The sequence below is a fragment of the Coffea eugenioides genome, chromosome 1 (assembly GCF_003713205.1).
Source record: "Coffea eugenioides isolate CCC68of chromosome 1, Ceug_1.0, whole genome shotgun sequence".
NCBI classification, from domain to species: domain Eukaryota; kingdom Viridiplantae; phylum Streptophyta; class Magnoliopsida; order Gentianales; family Rubiaceae; genus Coffea; species Coffea eugenioides.
Window position 1 is genome coordinate 858,145 of NC_040035.1, and position 15,005 is coordinate 873,149.

A 15,005-nucleotide genomic window follows, 5' to 3' on the forward strand; every position below is an offset into this window, starting at 1 on the left:
GGCACGCTGGAATAGGTAGAGCAAAACTTTTGTATCAAATGGTTTGCTTGAAATTCAAATAATCTACCACCACTTAATGTCGATGCAATGATATTACTCACAGATAATTAGTAAACTAGAACTACATACGAGTCGAGTCGCTCCCGAATAGTTTGAATCAAAGCTCGAGTTGAGATCAATCAACACCGAGCTCTAGTCGAACTCAATCTGACCAAATTGAACTCGAGTTTAAAAATGCTCAATTCGTTAGCTCGCGAGTCGGCTCGATTATATATATATATATATATATATATATATTTAATAGTAAAATTACATATATATTCCTAATATTTATTATTTGTTGAGAAAAATTACTATTTTATTCATTTTTAAAATATAAAATAATTATTTTTATTTTTTTAAAAACTCGAGCTCGAACTCGACTCTACTCGAATTTGAGATCGAACTTGAACTCGAACTTGAGATTGAGTTCCAATTCGAATTTGGTAAAATTAAATTGAGACTCGACTCTATTAAATCAAAATTTGACTCAACTCGACTCATTTGCAGTCATACAGTAAACTTCATGTCTAGGTAAAATTGATTTTACTTCCTAGGCTTGTAAAAGAATGCACAAAATAATAGGAGGTCAAAGTCTAGTATAAACATTGGAAGCCAAGGTATGTCACAGAGGAGGGAAAAATTACAGGAATTGACCGTATCCAATCTGGCCTATCTTCAGGAGCTAGGAATTTGAATAAGAACCATCAAACAAAACCCAGAATTAGAATTTGTTCCCAAGAACTTCAAGAATTTTCATAAGTATACATCCCTCCCATTGATAAAAATACGGAGTGTAGCAAATTTGTAACAAGATCACGCTTTAATCAAGCATTGAAAAGAATGATCACAACTAGATACTGCTAGATACATACATGCATGCTCATTTACCATACTCATATGCAAACTAATATTTGAAGAACCAAGAACTTGCTAAGTAGTTATTACATAAGAGCTTGGATTGACTGCACATCCAACTATAACTAACACAAAACCTAGTTGTATTGAGCAAAATTCAGAACCAAGTAACCATGTAAGCAAGAAGACAGCTTCTAGTTCTATAGGCAAAGCTTGGAGCTCTATTCTCCCAACTGCAGAAGATAATGTGTGATCCCCAAGACTGAATATTACAGGCTTAACGATTATTAATCCACTTGATTGCTTTTCACCTTGCGAATCCCGTTGTCCACTCTACAGCTAGCTTATTGTTGATGTGGCGTGTCCCACATCGGATGCTGCATAAGGAAGTTTTCTTCCTTTCGTCCCACGTCGACGAAACCAAAAAGAAATACTTTCCCTTGTCACTTATAAATAAGGGCTCTTATAAAGGTTTTAAATGCACCACTGAAGAGAGCATTATATGGGCTATTAGTTTCTTGGGTCATCTAACCAATTTATAGTCAAATATTTTAGGTTCTCTTATTTTGCATTTAGGAATATTTTTGAAACTTTTGTAGTGCCTTATTGGTCTAGGAACCACTTTCCTATGATTTTTGTATTTTCTTGTTCATAGTAAAATATTACTCCTCCTCCACCCGTGGACGTAGATCAAGTTGACGAACCACGTAAATTTCTGTGTCTTTTGTTTTGCTTTATTATTTATCTTTATTAGGTTGCCACAACCCCTTTATATGGTTGATTTTACCGCCTAAGTATTAAATGACTGGTGTCTACCGCTTAATCATTATATGGTTGGTATCTACTGCTTAATCATTATATGATTGGTTATACCGCCTATTTTATTCTAATTTTAGTTTGTTTATTCCTGGGTCAATCCTAATAAATTGGTATCATAGTGGTTGATATATTTTGTAAGACATGTTTATTCTGTGGGTTCGCTCATTCTGTGGAAGCCGCTTACGCTGCGAGATCCGCTCACCCTGCAAGATCCACTCATCCTGTAGGGCCTACTCATGAGACTTGCGTATTTATTTGATCAGTTTTTGAGATAAATTTTTGGTTACAAATTTTGTGACAACAATGACGATAACAAAGACGGTTGTCGAATTTTTCGACAGGAATGTCAACTTCAGAATGTGGCAACTCAAGATGGAGGTCATTCTTGTTCAAGACGGGGTTGATTTGGCAATACATAGAGTAGAGAAAAAACCAGAAGCTGTAAATGATGCGAATTTCGTCGAAATGGATAAGAAGGTCAGATCCAGTATAATTTTAAATCTCTCCGATGAGGTATTGCGTAAGGTAGTAGCGGAAACTTCAACCAAGGTTATATGGGATAAATTAAAAACCTTGTATGTGAAGAACACAGTCGAGAATCGGCTATATCTGAAGCAGAGTTTGTATATGTTTTGGATGTTTGACGGTACATCTATACCCTCCCATTTTGATAAATTTGATTTCATTATTATCGATTTGGAGAATATAGATTCAAAAATTGATTATGAAAATCAGACCCTATTACTTTTGTATTTCCTTCCCCAGCCCTTTCAGCATTTCTGTGATACTATAATTTATGAAAAAGAAATAATTTTGTATCAAAAAATTAAATCTGCATTAAAATCTAAAGAACGGATAGATAGGGATATTACTGGAAAAATCAGTGGGAGTCAAGCCGATGGCTTGTTTGTTCGAGATAGATTTGAAAAGAAAAATACAAAAACTAGAAGTAGATCCAAATCCAAGTATAAAAATATGGTGTCCAAGTCTCTTCCAGTTTACAAGTTCAACCAATGCTTGAATTTGGTTGGTGTACGTTGCTGGTGATTTCGGGGCATTGGGACTTATGTGGAGAAGGTGAAGCAATTTTATTATTGTTGATGTTAGGGACACGTCAAGGTGGAGATTTGTTGATGTGGCGTATCCCACATCGGATGCTGCATAAGTGATAGGGTGTTAATTGTTGGTTATTTTATTGTTAATTTCCCCATTTATCCTTGCCAAATATTGTTTTAATTATTAATATTTACTTATATTTGGTATTGGACTCAATTTCAGGGAGTGGAACAGAAAAGTACAAAATAGGAGGGACTTTCGTGAGATAATGGAGACTTCAAACAACCGGGCCCACATGGTGCTGCAAAGGGATTGCATGCCCTTTGCTGATTAGGAGATTGGAGTACGAAGGTCAATAGGAAACAATAAGGGAATTGGGCAGAGTTTGACTTCTGGTAACCTTGCACTCAATTCGGCGGGGACCACGGAGTATGAAGCATTAGTCATGTTGGGCTTTTAAGAAGAAAGAAACGTACAGAGGCTGAAAACAAGGAGTAATTCGGCAGCCTTGTTACTAATTTGTGGGGACCACGGAGAAAAGTTAGGCAATTGTTTTAGAATAGGGAACTTCGTTCTTTTGGGTTTGGTCCAACTCTTTCGTTTATTTATTTTGCCCTTTTTCCGTTTCTTCGGGGACAGCTTTTAGCATAGTTTAGTTTTATTCTTTCTTGGTTTTTCGGATGGCCTGGATCTCAATTAAATTACGTGGAGATTTTCTCATGAGGCGTGGCTAAGTTTTTCTAGTCAAGGGGACAACTGACGATTTGGTTCGACAATTACTGTGAGATCGAATCTATTTTAATTATTTTCTTCATTTATTGGTATTTATATGTTCCCTGATTTTAATTGCTATGGCCTTGTGTATGATTGATTAGTGCGCAATAATTAATTATTCATATAGGCTATTTTTGCTAAATAGGGGTAATTGAATCCGTAATTGTTCGTTATCTCTACCTCAGTAGCAACTGGCGTAATTGGGTTTATGTCAGGGGAGCATACGATCTAGCTTAAACAAACCCTCGTAGCGTGTTTGTTGGTTATGATTGGGTCTTTCTAATTATTAATGCAATCTGAAATTAAATCCTACGGTTGTACCTAGGGTTGTTTTTGGGTTAGAGAAATAGTTAACGGTCGTACCTTAGCTATCGAGAAATTAAGGAAGGGTTGGTTGTTTATCGCGTGCATGACAACTATAACTAATCTATTACTAAATGTTGGAATTATTTCTGCATCAATGATCAGTGCATGAACCATTTCTGAAGTGTACCCTTGGCTAGAGTTTTCCCTTAATTATTCCTCTTAATCAATTATTTTCTGCAGTTAATTTATTTAGTTAGCATTTAATCCAAAACCCCCCATACTTTGGACTCTAGAAGAAACGAATTATCCCCAGTCCCTGTGGATTCGACCCTACTCACCGCTATATACAAAATCTGTATTTTTCTCGAGTAGGTATTTATTATTGTACAGGTTCGGCACCTGTCAATAAGGAAGTTTTCTTCCTTTCGCCCCGCATCGACGAAGCCAAGAAGAAATATCTTCCCTTGTCACTTACAAATAAGGGCTCTTATGAAGGTTTAAGTGCACTACTCAAAAGAGTATTATATGGGTTATTAGTTTCTTAGGTCATTTAGTCCATTTGTAGTCAAATATTTTAGATTCTCTTGTTTTGAGTTTAGAAATATTTTCTAAACCTTTTGTAGTGCTTTATTGGCCTAGGAACCAATTTCCTACGGCTTTTGTATTTTCTTTTTTATAATAAAATATTGTTCCTCCTCCACCCGTGACGTAGATCAAGTTGACCGAACCACGTAAATTTCTGTGTCTTTTATTTTGCTTTATTATTTATTTTTATTGACTTGCCACAACCCTTTTATATGGTCGACTTTGCCGCCTAAGTATTATATGACTGGTATCTACCGCCTAATCATTATATGACTGGTATCTACCACCTAATCATTATACGGTCGGTTATACCATCTATTTTGTTCTAACTTTAGTTTGTTTATTTCTGGACCAGTCTTAACACTTAACATTTGAACAGTGTATGTTGTTTTAGATGAAACTTTACACATAGAACCTCACAGATAAACTATTTACTTACAACTGTCAGGATTAGTGAAAATAGACATAAGCGTGCTAAGAAAGTTTGAGATTGTCAAAGCTGGACTCCAATTATCTTTTAGGATGTCCAAACATTGCAGTGGTAGATGGGAGTTTTGAACTCAGCATGCAAGCCTGAGGTCCGCATAAGAATTATAGAAAAGTCTATTAGCATTCATTACACGTTCACACGATCACTCAAACTAGGAATTTTTGGTTGGATAAAAATGATGACACGTGAAACTAACAGAAGGTTCTATCAATTGCAAAGGGGAACACTTGGTGGCATTTGGACAGGATCAGGTTTTGGCTTGAACACACACTCGAAAACTTTTGAAACAACTTGAACAAACTTTCCTCATTCTGAAATAACATTTATTGCTAGACACTATCAATAAACAAAATCATGACAAGACTACAGTTTCCTGGAGGCCAACATTTCATGCAAACAATCTGAAGCATGAAGGTGAAAAGAAGCATAGAGTGGCGTTTTAATCCATTCTTGGACTGCTGATTGTATACAAGAGCTAAAACAGTCCCTTGGTAAATCAGATGATTTTAAGACATTTAACTCAGCCATCATATGCAGAAACACTTGCTTCTAGCTTGTAGTGAAAATGAAATTAGAATGAAAAAGGAATTAGTGATCTTTAGTATTTCCTATAGCTATCAGCATACCTTTGACCGTTTGAGTGGATGATCACAACAAAAAGTTACATCAAGAAAGAATATCCCGCCATGGTGTTGTGCACCTACAGAACAAAGAAAGGCATTCAGTACAAAGAAAGAAGGATATTCAGTTCAAGTATCATCTATTGAAACACTAGGGACTACACAGCTTATGGATAATACACATGATTTGATTTGGTCTCAGGAACACTTGAGTTATGCTTCTCCTACTGAGTAATAGACATTTCAAAATTGAGTCATTTCATTTTGCACTCTTATAAACTTTTCAACTGTGCCCCTCCAATCTTTACATTCAAAGACATTGTCCCCATATATTTTCTTTTCCTTCTCTTGGCTGGCTCCAGTAGTTAATAGAGCCCATAGAGTTAAATGAAAACCAGCCAATTCTGACCTAAAGTAATTCAGCCTAGGGCTGCAAACGAACCAGCTCACGAGCAGACTGGAGCTCAAAATATTGAGCTCATTAGCTCGTGAGGCGGCTCGCGAGTTCGAGTATATATATATATTTTTTTTTTTTAATTTTTTTATTTTAAGTATATATATTTTTTATTTTTTAATAATAAAATTACATATATATTCTTAATATTTTATTATTTATTAAGAAAATTATTTATTAAGCTCGAGTTTGAGTTTGGTAAAATTAAGCCAAAACATGTGCGGTGTAGTCGTCCAGGGCTCCGAAGTACATGCACGTTTGATTACGTGGTGGCTTTCCCCGGCGTTGTCTCGGCAGCAGAGGTTTGTGTTGGATGTGCTCCCTAGTCTCATTTGCTGGAATATTTGGAAGGCCAGGAATAGAGCGGTCTTTGATGGTATCCAGCCGCAAGACCGAGGTATTTGTAATATGATTGCTCACGATGTCAAAGCTGCGTTTGAGATTCGGTTTCAGAAGGAGTTGGGTATGTTGACTTTCCCCCAATTTTATGAGAAGATCTCTTACCCATCCTATGTTTACAATATCAGCGTTGTCCGATGGAAGGGGGGAGGCCAAGGGGTGCTGACACTCAATACCGATGGATGCTCTAAGGGGAATCCGGGTGTGTGTGGAGGAGGGGGGTGGTCAGGGATTCGAATGGGCATGCTGTGTTTGCGTTCTCGGCGTTCCTTGGAGAGGGCACGAGTCTACGAGCAGAGGCATTGGCTGCCTTGGTTGGCATCCGGTTATGTCGTGCGAAGGGAGTTGAACGTCTGGCTATACAAGCTGATTCATTACTGTTGATTGGGATATTACAAGGGCGGCTACATTGCCCCTGGCACATTAAGAGAGAGGTGGAGCAAATATTGAGCCTGGCGGGGGAACGTCCTATTTTCATGCACTGTTATAGGGAATCGAACAAGGTTGCTGACATCTTGTCCAATGAGGGGGTTTCTCACCCGCTAGAAGAGGTTAGGATTTATGACAGTTGGTACACTATTCCGTTGCTGGCCAGGGGGGAAATTAGGCTTAACAGATTAGGAGTACCTTCCATTAGAAGAATAAAGGGAACTAGGGATTTGGTGTGAAAAACATGGGCATTGCCCTGTAAGCGACGTAAAAGGTTGTGATGTTACGTTTTTATGAATAAAAAAGATGGAATTGTTTAAAAAAAAAAAAAAAAAGTTGCTCTAATAGGGCGCATTATTTTTTCCACATATCTGGTTGGGTGAAGACATATAGAAGTTAGCCTTGATGAAAAAAAGTTCTTCAATTATTATCATGCAAAATTTGCATGTTGCTTTAAAAAAAAAAAAGAAAAGAAAAAAAAAAGAAAATTATTTATTAAGCTCGAGTTCGAGTTTGGTAAAATTAAGTCAAGACTCAACTTGATTAACTCAAAACTCGACTCGATTTGTTTGCAACCCTAATTCAGCCTTAGCCAATTAACGCTTCTACTTGACGAAGGAGGGGATTGAAATTGTGTGAAACAAAGCACATAAAAGCCATGAAGGCCTATATCTCCTCGGCTATGCAGTTTTGTGGTATCCTAATGAATATTAGAACCTATTGAATTACAAGCAAATAAATGGTATATTTTTCTCAACAGCCTACAATCATTCAGAATTTCTCAACAGCCTTGGTTGTGTAAAGTTTAGGGTTCAATTTCTCAATGATATTACATATTAAGTAAAGTAAATGAAAGCCTCAAAATTCCAAACAAAGCTATCAATTCCTTAAAAAAAAATGTTTGATATGATTTGAGAATTGAGACCACAAAAAAAAAAAAAATTCTCTGTAATAAAAATTTGTCAATCAACGCGTACTACAAATACGGCACATGAGTGTCCTTCTTGCATTCGTTTTGGGAGCACGACAAAAATGGCCCCACAGCTTGACTGTGGCAGCAGCACCTCTGAAGACCGAAGTCTTCTCTTAAAACTAAAAGCAGTCTACCATTCGTTTGTTGAACCAATTACGTGCGATGAAATCACGAACTCTCATGAACAAGAACCTGCATAACCGTTGATTATAAAGCACTGATTCGGCAGTGGAGAATAAAGGAAAAGCAGGCAATCGGAAAAGGTGAAGACCCCAGCAACAAGCCAAGCACTTTATTCATTCCTTTGGAAATTAAAGCATCCAACTTTGCCTACGAATCCCTTCTCCACACGGATCGAGGGCTCATTATTTGTCACGTAATTATCGTTTTTTCTGGCACCCATAATTATCTCACTGGTTAGTGTGAATGTATACAATATTGAATGCAGCAAATTACATATGTATGTGCAATATAAGCATGAATTTGTGTTGTAATAAAAAATGCAAATGAGAGACACATTATGGTTAATTAATTATCTCGAGCAATCGTACCTAGTAATTATTCAGGCTTTCTTCATTACCCGTTCAATGACATTGAGACAAATGCATCACAAAAGTTACTCTTTATCAAATTCACAACTGAAACAGTTTGACAAAACAAGGGATATGTAATTGTTGATGCCTCTTGGATCTCAAAATTGAAGCAAATGCATCTTTCAAGTTACTAATTCCCAGACTTCATTGACCAATTTTTTTTTTTTTCAAAGGAGAGAAAATTGGATTGCACCAATTCTCCGTGAAAGTGGACACAAAATCTTTGGTTTTGTAGAGTTTAAAAGGATCGAGTCTAAACAATTTTAAACGATTTATAATAAAAACAAATTATTGATGATTGTTTTTACAATTCCTTGATGATTATTCTCTTCAGAAAATATACTTTTTTCTCTTCAGAAAATATACATTCAAGTAATTTGAGATGACTAGTTTGGTAACTGAGACACAATAATTCACCTGGGCCAACAACTAACCTTTTTGAAATGGTGTCTCAAGCATTGCAGGTCACTGTGACTGCTTTTCTAGCACAAGGATCAAAATGATCATAGTTTATATGATTTCAATTTTCATTGTCGGCTTGTAGCTTTGCCAAGAGTATTTAAACAAATCTCAGTTTAAACAAATTTCATAGTTTATATGTATGTATATATATGTGTGTGGATGGATGGATGCATGTGTGTGTATATATATGTTTATATATAAGTATGTATAAATATATATAAGTATATATATATATACATAAGTACATATATGTATATATAAGTATGTGTGTGTATATATCTACGATTCCAATTAAAAGATACGAAAAGGAAAGATGGGGAAATTAGACGAAAGAGGGCAATAAAGGGCCGGTAGCGCTTTTTGCTTTTCATTCTCATGAAACGCTTGCTGTTACCACTGCTTTTGTTAGTGGAACAGGCAAAGAATCTGAATAAAGTGGATGGGTCCTTAGAAAATGAATAGTCGGCGGGAATGTAACTCATGATACTAATTATTGATTATGTGTTCACATCCAAATACCATTTTAAGATACCTTGTTTTGAAGCCAAATATAACACATAATCTCATGTATCCAAACAAACCCATTAATGATACCAACGATCTTTTTTTTCCCCCCTACAAATCTAACCAAAAATTTTCAGTAACTCGTCATTTTGAGCATTTCACAACAAATATTAAGTAATAAGTATAATATTTAAAAACTAAAAATTGAACAATAAGTAAAATATTTAAAATAAAAAATTAAATAATTTGTAAGATTTGATTTGACTTGATGAGTACTCGGGCATAATATTTTCAAGGTTAAGCTTGATTTGCTTCTCAAGTAGCATGGTGCTCAACTCAACTCACTTGTACTTATACTCCCCTTACCCTTATAATCTAACACCTGTCTCTTCCATAACTAATGTGGAGTACTAGAGGGAAAAGCCCACGCAACGCGTGGAAGTTTAGTGCCTATAATTAAAGATGGTTAATAATTATTATTTGGCATTTTCTAGTATAAAAATTGAAGTATAATAATTTTATGATGTGATATTATAAATAAAAAAAATCATAAGTTATATATTTAGTTAAAAAATATAATATGCAATAAAACATAATTATAAGATATGATTAACTACTTTGCATCTAACCTACTATAATAAAAGACCTATTTATATCTGCTCGTGCATTTTAGGGATATTAAAATTTGTTATTTAGTTTGAATTTGATCTTGATTTGAGGGAAATCCACCACATTATCTTGTCATATAAGTGAGATTTGAACAATTAGCATACTTGAAGAAATCATTGCTAGTGGAATTTCGGTTCTCGCAAGCCAAATTCTTGAATTTATATTGATTCCAAAGACATATATCATCACAAGGTCTTCACATTGAGCAAGCAATTAATTATAATTAATTATATGATTTAGAACATATAACAAAGCATCTCCTTCTCGATAAGGGTTACAATCACGAAATATCAGTTTTGTATTAGTTGCAAAGATATACAACAACTAACATGCTAATTTAGAGGAATAATTACCTCAAAAAATTACTAAAGCATCTTAATCCACTCAATTCAAGAAAAACAATTAAAAGTAATGAGGTACATACTTTAGATTTGTAGCTAAATAGTTTTAAGTAGATAGTTAAACATATTGGCAAATCAGATCAAGTGAAAAATTGTCTAAATGGAATAGTCAATAAAGTAGCAAACGATTTGAAAATTAGCCTAACTAATAGTTAAAACAACAAAAGAAGTAGAAGCAATCTATAAATGGAAAAATTTATGATGATAAATTTATTTTAAACCATAAATAACAATTAACAAGTGTGGTCTCTTCCTTATCAAACTTGTCTAACATGGACAATTGAATTAAAATACTGAAAAATTATTGCACATACAACTTGCAATAGTACAGATTTTTTACAACAAAAAAGTAGATTGATTAAAGAAAACATACCTATTAAAAAAGGTGTTATAAAATGGGGAAGAGGAGTAGCTAATATAGCAACATCCGAATTCAATATGTTGCATGATTGTGGTGGAACAAAATCTATAAGTAAATGAAATGAATTTGAATAGATGGGGGTTACTATGGTAACGGTCGAGAAATCAGACTTCTTTACTAATTGACATTAATTGTGTCTTAACATCTATATATCATAACTTTGCAAATAACTGATGAGAAAGACTTTAAGAAATTAAAAGATTTAGATATTAATACAATTAAATGATTAGAAAGGCTTTTATGTAATTTCACTAAAACACAAGATGAATTCAGTTGTACCCAATGTTTAAGCAGATATCAAACACTGTCACATATCAAACTTACCCCTAGCTTTAAATGTTTAAAAGGACATCCAAGTAATTACAACAAAACTAAATTAGTTATAATGATTCACATTCAATACTCTAAATGCACTTCAAACACTCTCGCATTTCTAAAAAAACCCCACCTTTGCAGTTGAAATTCAAGCTCTAAACTCATTCTTATATAGTATAAGGAAACACAGCAACTAATATGTTTTAAGTCCAAATAAAATTGAAAAAAATAAAATCACAAAATTGAGCCTTAACAAATTTATACATCAAATGTAAATAAAAAGCCTAAGTTTTAACTCTGATGATAAATCTTATGTAACATAAACAAAAATTAAGCTGAAGTTTTCAATAAAACATTTGGCAGCAAGTCTATAAATCTAAAAATGTAAAGATCAAATAACTGTTTTTAATTGTGATGGAGATTTGTATTAATTTTTGGAAATTTCTTTTGTTATATCTCTTATGATTAATTTTGAAATCAAACAGAAGAATCTGACTTTTTATACAAAAATTAATTACTCGATTATGAGGTGGGCAACAAATTCGATCTCAAACTTTTAAAATTTTGAGTAGACAAAGATGATCTAATTACTAAGATGACCAGTTTACTATTTTTTTTATTACAAATGATAATTAGTTTTAGGGTCTGTCTAACGGGTGGCCAAAGATATAATTCAGATATTAAATTTTTGGAAAGATAAGATTAATTAGAGAAATTATATAAATATAAGGGAGGATAATAATTGTTAGTATGTATATATACATGATAGATTGGATGGAATTTAAGCGTGCTAATGAATGCTCATTGAACACTTACTAGAAAGTCCTTTTTGCAATTACTAATTTGGAAATCACTTATGCAATTAACAAATATAATCCCTACGGTACCTTGGACATTGCTAGGCTTATTTGATCTTAAAGAAGGTACATAGACAATTCAGTATCATAGGAAGCATTTTTGTGTAGAAGCTTGTCTTTGTGGAGTGGAAGTTTATCTTATTGGCTTTTTACTTTATTTTGGTTTAGTATAATGAACCCTTTACGTTTTAGGCAAAGTTTTTGGGGGGCTTTTTTCAAGTAAAAGAATGGTAGTTTTCATACATAGACAGTATATGCACTACTAGGTTTAGAGACATGGCATATAAATAAAAATTTGATTTTTAAATTCAAATTGAGATAATATAGGATACATCCAAATTGGTGATATATACATTGATAATGCAAGAAAGATTAATTCTTACTTTATTTATGTACACCTTCGACACAATCAATGTACAATTTCAGCATGAGCTTGGGTGGCAATGAATGTCAAGGTTAATCTTCGCCATAAATTGTCTCAAGCAATTGTGCCTAATAATAATTGAGACCTCTTAAATCCGTTCAAGTCGCTCTTTTTCAGTTTCATTGGCCAAACGATGTAACAGAAACAATCAATTTGTATTAATGCCCCTTTTGTGATAGGATTAAACAAAATGCATTGTTCAAGTCATTCTTAACCGACTTTCAGCCGTCACAATTTTTTTTACACATCGATTCCCCATGATATTGGACTCAACATTCTTTTGTTGTGTAATAGATTCTCAATGATATTATAAATTAAATAATTTAAATTAAAATTTATTAGATGAATAATAATTATATAAAATTTAAATTTAAAATTCAATTTATATATATATATATATATATCATAAATCAAATCGTGATAATATAAGATTTGCTCTTTAAATTATTTGAAGTTTCAAGATTTCATTGATTATTATCTCCTTCAAAATAAAAGTAAAGTTAGATTAAAGTGAATAGTCTTGTCGCTCTTGGCTGGTACTGCATCACTGTACATACAATCATTCAGATTTTTTCACACAACGGGCCCAGCGGATACCTTTATGGTGGGGACCTGCCTATGGTAGGAAGACGGAGACGTTAAATTACTGCACAGCGCGTGGAGAAAAAATAAATGAAGAACCGTCTGCGGATGCAACCAAAAAGTACACTGACTTTCGTACGAATTGGGGCAGGAAGTTTTTTTGCATGTTAAAATCAGAGGCATTTATGTGTTTGTAAATGTACCCATTACGATCGGAAAAATGTTGCAAATGCCTTGGACAAAAAATGTGCATAAAGAAGGTACCGAAATTTTAAGAAATAATAAATGATTATCGCACATGCATGGGGGATAATAATTTGGAAGAAGGAAGAGTGGAGGTAAACGAAAGGAGTCAAGCCTTCATTATATTTATATACATATATAAATTTAGTGACCAAGTGTTCAGCTTAAGCATCCGGGAAAATGGTTCCATGACTATCGTTATGGTAAAAAAACTTATTATAATAGGTTATAATAAATTTAGCAACCATTTGATTACCTGTTGAATTTATTCACTTGAATAGGATTATGCGTAAAAATAAAGAAGTAAGTTTGTCATCTAAAATAGTAAGTTAACGTAATAAACTAGTAATTTTTGCAGCGCAAAATGTGAATTGAAAGTATTACGAAACATACTTTTTAAAGAGATAAATTACAATTTTTATCCTCAATATACTTTTGAGGGAGTAAGTTTATTCGAAGTAATAGTATGTTTTTATACATAAATAATCATTTTTACTTATAACATAGTAAATTTCATTAATGACAAAACATGCTTATTTATGGCAAAAATTCTCTATTATGCTTAAAAAACTTATGCTTAAAATAACACTAAAATGTTTTATTAATGATTAAAATTGAGTACCTTACTTAGTAAGTAATGTTAATATACTTGTATAAATACTTGATCATATGTGAAAAAATTAGTATTTTTGAAATTTATACATAATTAAAATTTTTTCTGTTGCAGTTTTTAAAAAAAGTAAGCGAAATTTTTTTTTGCGCAGAGCACCAAAATCCACAAGTCAAAATAGTTGGTTTGAAAGGGAAAGATACAGCTGAATAGCATTGTTTAAAGCACCAAATAAATAGATGTAAAATGCTGGTTAAAAACTGATACTTTGACATATAATAAAGGAAAATCATAAAAATTAGGCCATTTATGGAAAAAAGTTTTCATTAATAAAAATTCCAACTCTTCACGGCTTTCTTACTAGTCCTCCAAAGCATGAGCAAAGTGCCAATAATTGAAATAGTAATTTTTTCGATTTATACAGAATTAATTTATTTTTTGCAAATTTAAAAAAAAATTGAAATTTTTTTATCAAAAAGCACATAAGTCAAAAGGATTGATCTAAAAGGGAAAGGAATAGCAGATATGTACAGTACTTATATTTCACGTTCGAAGGACTACAGTGCTGTTTTTGACAATAACCCGAAAAATATGTAATGCAAACGAAACCGATTCTTCATTATTTAAAATACCAAATCTGTGATTGTGTTTTAACTGTTATCCATTTGTATTCTAAAGTATCATTTTTTCATCCAATACCACCTCTTTAACACCCATTTTTCCTTAAAAATTTTATTTATTGGATGAAAAAATAAACCTTTTATGCAATAAAACACCAACTCTTTGTAGTTTTCCTCCATTATAAGAACAGAGTACCCATTTTTTCATAAAAAAATTTATTTATCAGATAAGATAAAAATTAACCCATTTTTCAATAAAACAGTAGTTATTTATGGTTTTCGTCCATTATAAGAACAGAGTACCCATTTATAAACAAAAAAAATTATTTATCAAATAAAATAAAAATAAACCCATTTTCCAATAAAACACTAACTCTTTATGACTTTCCTCCATTATAAGAACAGAGTACCCATTTTTGCATAAACAAAATTTATTTATCGGCTAAACTAAAATTAAATCCATTTTTCAATAAAATACGAGTTCTTTATGACTTTTCTCCAT